The sequence below is a fragment of the Antechinus flavipes genome, chromosome 6, assembly GCF_016432865.1.
Source record: "Antechinus flavipes isolate AdamAnt ecotype Samford, QLD, Australia chromosome 6, AdamAnt_v2, whole genome shotgun sequence".
In the NCBI taxonomy this organism is placed as follows: domain Eukaryota; kingdom Metazoa; phylum Chordata; class Mammalia; order Dasyuromorphia; family Dasyuridae; genus Antechinus; species Antechinus flavipes.
The window spans coordinates 46415662-46420717 of NC_067403.1; the positions used below are offsets into that span (position 1 = coordinate 46415662).

Below are 5056 nucleotides of genomic sequence, written 5' to 3' on the forward strand. Positions count from 1 at the left end.
CCCCTCCATGTCTTCAAATAAAAAATGACTTTAGAAATATCTTTTCATCCTTTGAATTGAGCTGATGTTTTTCCACAAAATTCTGCATTTGGATTCAGGTTGTCAGTACCCCTTCTCTTCTTCCCCACCCTTCATTTATAACCTCAATAAACTGCTCTGTACATTTCTAGATGAAAGATTGTTCTATACTTCCAAAACCCTTCTCATGAAAAAGAAGTCAACTTTCACCTTTGGATCTAACCTTGTGTCTGGTAAATTTTTGTTATGTAGACTGGGAATAGCTTTACCATTATGAAGAGAACCTAAGGTTTTCCTTTGAATGGATAAAAGAAGTCTCTATTACCTTCATTGAAGCCTTGTTTGTGTGTGTATGTGTGAGAGTGCTTTTGTGCTGAATGAGAATTTGGCCTCCAGTGTGTTTTTCTCTTGCAGACTTTTTTGTACCTGCCCTCTTGTTTCTGTTTTGTGAAGTAGTCTGTGAAAGTTTAATAAACAGTTGTCTGGAGCCCTGAAGGAATTCAAACCTTTTCCTATTCTATACTTGAAATATAGAACCTATTCCTACTTGATTTGAAAAAATGCCACCTCTATTAATATGTTGACAACTCTACAGAAATATATCTTTTGAAGAACTTTCTTGCATTGGGACATAGAGGAGAATAAAAATGTAAACAAAAAGATACACAAAAAGGAAAACATCAGCCCTTTGGCATTTACTAAGATTTTTATCCAGTAATTTATTTTGTCATAGGACATTGGGAAGAGTGCTTGCTCACTCTCTCTTATGCAAAATATTATTTGGATCCTTTGCTGTTTAAAAGAGCTTCTCAACATATTTTGAAATCATGGAAATCAAAGGAAACTATCTACAGATGAATTCTGCATCACTGGGAAAATACCTGTCATATAAGTCAATTTAGCTTGAAAAGCAAAGAAAAATTAAAATTCTTTTTTAAATGTTGCAAAGTGACTCAAAACTTTGGTTAAATTTGCTATTAATTTTGCTGATTTGCTGCTGCTTCTTTGTTTAGGACTCAACTAAATCAGAGCCCATTGTGGTCAATGAACAGACTCAATTACGTATAATTGGGAACTTTTAATTAGCCTAATGCTAAAAATCTTTCTTTTGTATGATTATAATCTGTTTTTGTTAGGTTTTAAAACACATTTAAGAGATTCATCCCTACCTCACCCTAAAACACAGTATATAAATTTTCATTTTCCCAAATAGTTTGTTGTACCCCCATTGTTCAGATAACAATGTAATATGGTTTATGACAGGAGTGTCAATAGCTAGGATGAAATATAGGGTAATTGTGAGGAAAAATATTTTAGAAACTTTTGAGCTTATATAAATGTGAGAAAGATTGTTATAAATAATAACATTATTTTTGGTCTGGATTCAGGATTTCCTTGACATATGGAACTCAATATAGAAATGATACTATATTCTGTAATTTATAACCTTAGAGAATTACTTGGGGTCCTTGATATGCTAAGACATATTCCCAGGAACACACAGTTTGTAGGTATCTGAACTCAGGTCTTCCTGACTTGAAGTCTGTCATCTCTACTAGGTGATAGAGTGATTAGAGCTTTAGGCCTGAAATAAGGAAAATTATTTCACATCAGACTTTAAAGTTACAAGTTATATCACTCTGGACAAAGTATTTAATCTCTGTCTCAATTGTAAAATGGTTATAATAATAGTATCTACCTCCCAGAGTTGATGTAACCATTAAATGAGAGATCTATAAAAAAGAATCACTTAGTATATAGACTGGAACATTATAGATGTTTAATAAAGACTTATTCCTTTTTCTTTTCCCTTCCCTTCCTATCTTCTTAGGGAGTAGAGTCCCTAAGTTTTTATTCTATATTGATATATTAATCTTGAAAAGTCTGTGAACCAGCAGCAGCAAGATGTCATTGGCCCTGGAGTTAGGAGGACCTGAATTCAAAGTCAAATTGATACTTACTAGCTGTATAACCCTGGCCAAGTTACTTAACCCCAATTGCATAGCAAAACGTGGGGAAAAAATTATAACCCCTTCCCCCCAGCAAAAGAAAAAAAAAAAACAGAATCACAACTCTTTGAGAGAATTTATTATTGAGACTTAGTATTTTATCATATTTTACTAAGAGACAGAGAAATTAAGTTTCTAAATAACTCTTCTCCCCACCTAATATAATATCAATTTATAGAGTCATATACAATTTATATATATTTAATAGTTTTAAGAACTAATGTGAGTGATTATGAAAACATGCAGAGAAGAATGAGATTTTACCGAACATGAATGTGGACATATGGTCTCCTTTTATTGATACAATAACAGTGCCTTTTTTTGGCTCTCCAAATAATATCCACCACTTTTCCACTTTTTCATCTTTGTAAACAGGAAGAAGCCACACTGTTAATCTGGAGAAAAAAAATACAAGGAATGAGTACAAATGGAAATGAAATTTATTTCAGATTATATGTGAAACATTTTGTATTTTAATCTCCCCTTTATAGAAATTACAGAGAAAGCCTTTTGCTTACAGAAAAAAAAAATAATAATAATATGGGATTCAATTCTTCAGGAAAAGTTGAGTGTTTTTCACTTTGATTTACTTTATATGTGATGTTTGTGCACAATTTTTTTTTTTTTTATTCTGTTGGCCTGCATGGTAATTTTGGTACAAGGTTGTTTGTTTAAAAAAAGATCACAATCTTTTTCTACCCTTGAGTAATGATGCTATAATGTTTTGTCTCACCCTTTGTACCAGATACTATAGGTAGTTTTGCTTAATTTTTTTTTTCTGGAGTAGTTTTTACTATAAATTATTTAATCAAATTTGCTATGTAAGGCAAATCTATGGATATAAGATCTGAATGTCTGATTTTCAATTTGAACTCAACTCCCCCTAACATCACTAAAATATTTAGCTGCCTCTTGAGTCATTTTAATAATGACCAAACTCTGAATTCAATCCAGCTTCTGTCACATACTTGGCCTATGATTGTGAACAAAATTGTTCATTGTACCAGGCCAATCTAAAATTTCATAGCAGAAATTTAGTTTTAAACCCATTTTTCTACACTTGAGAGCCTTAAAAGGGGAAAGCATAAGCAATAAACATGCCCCACATAGATAGAATACTATGATGGAGGAGGAGTAGCAGGAGTCCTAGATAATTCACAATTAAATTATCCCCTAAATGATTATGATGGTTATATATAGAATGTTCCCTAAAGAATTCCAGCCCAAATGTTGAATAAAAGATTATATTTAATGCCTGAGGTTTCGCTTTCAGATTTCAAAGATTTTGAGAGGTAAGCATGCAAACCCAAAGTTAATATAAAAATTTCAAAACCCACTAAGGAAAAATATTACCTATGGAGCAGGAGACGATCTGATATATCCAGCAAAATTTGGGATTGCTACTTGGATAATAATCCGGAACATTGACAGACTGATTGACAGAGTTCTGTAAACCGAAGGGTTTCGCAGAGGATTTCTTTGATCTCTGGTTGGAGGCACTGTGACTGGCATGGTTTCTTAACTCTACAATGTAATGAAGGTGTATTTTTCTTCCTTTTATCACTGTTGGTTTTATAGACAAAGGGAAAAAAAGAAATTCGAGTATATCTCCATTTTAAATAATTTCCATATCTTCTTTTCCTTTAGGAATTTTACAACTCCAGTTCTCTGAGATGCCTGCAACAATTCCTTCTGTGATCTTAAGCTTATATGACCTGTTGACTAATCATTTTAATCCATAAGATAAAGTTGCTTTGTCAGAGACAGAGGACAAAAACTTTACAGCTGGAGTAAGTTTTAGAGACCTTCTTTGATCCAATCTTTGCATTTTATAAATGGGAAACTGAGGTCCAGAGAAGTTGTGGTCTGTATAAAATCTAGTAAATGACAAAAGTGGGATATGATCTCAAGTTCTTTTACTCTAAAACTAACCCATTTCCACTGTAGCATACTCTCTCACAAACTTCAGTCCCAGAAGAGATTACTGAGATCACCTACACCATTTTACAGTCATTTTACAGATAAGTAAAATAATACATAATTCACTCAACTAGAATTTCCATTTTAATGCTCTTTTCAAGGTACCAGTTGAGCCGCTCCCCTTTGTCCTTTGTTTAAAAAAGAATTAGGCTAGTTTTCAACAATTAACCTTTTTTCCATCCACATTTCTATTCTTTTCTCCTAAAATTCCCCATTATTATTGTGTCTTTGGCTCAGAAACTCTTTAAGTCAAAGACAGCCATTATTGGGTTCCATTCTAAAGCTGATATGCCATGTGATTTTTAGCCTGATCATTCTCTAGGTCTTAATTTCCACAAATCTTGCATTGACTTTTCTTGGGGAGAGTAACTTAGAAGTGTTTTACCAAAAATGTAGTGGTAGAGCTGTATATATGTCTACTCATTTAATTGACAAAAACTCATAAAGCTCCTTCAAAAAGGATGTTGGCTATAAATTATATCATTATAATCTATTCTTAGCAAAGAATTTAGACATTAGATTTGGTAGATCTTATATCACAAGCTCTGCTTTTTTTTTTTTAAATTGAAATTCTTCCCCATTATCAGATCTTTGGCCTGACCTTCTATAGAGAAAAAAAGAAAATATTAATCCTCTTGGTCTTCAAATTGTAACAAATGTTGAAGATTACAGTGGCCTACTCTTGGGCTTTAAATGCATCATTTCCTCACAGTTATATGCTATGTAGTTTTCATGTCACAATAGGTGACCTCCAACTTATACAACATCATCTGAACATCATAATGGTATGAAGAATTCTGAATTCTGACCAGAAAATTAAGAAATCATATCATGGGAAGCAGGTAGTATGAGATTAAAAGAAACCCCAGAATAGATGCCATAGTTAAGGATGGACTTTGAACAGCAAAAACTCAACTTTTTATATTGTGTCTTTTTACTCTTTTCAGAGGTTTTTGGGGTCTTAAATGGCTTAAATGAGGATGTGTGATTTGGGAATGACAAACAATGACTCTTGCCTTACCCATTAATATAGAGGCAGCAGTGGAAAT

At 32.8% G+C, this 5056-nt stretch overlaps 1 long non-coding RNA gene across 1 annotated transcript; it reads right to left on the bottom strand.

The window, feature by feature from the left end:
- Positions 1-2301: 2301 nt before the first annotated feature.
- LOC127539885 (uncharacterized) lies at positions 2302-4694 on the bottom strand. Its single transcript, XR_007948044.1, has 3 exons — positions 4609-4694; positions 3381-3590; positions 2302-2422 (listed from the first exon to the last, which is right to left on the bottom strand). It is a non-coding gene; the product is annotated as an uncharacterized LOC127539885 (long non-coding RNA).
- Between the last annotated feature and the right edge of the window lie 362 nt (positions 4695-5056).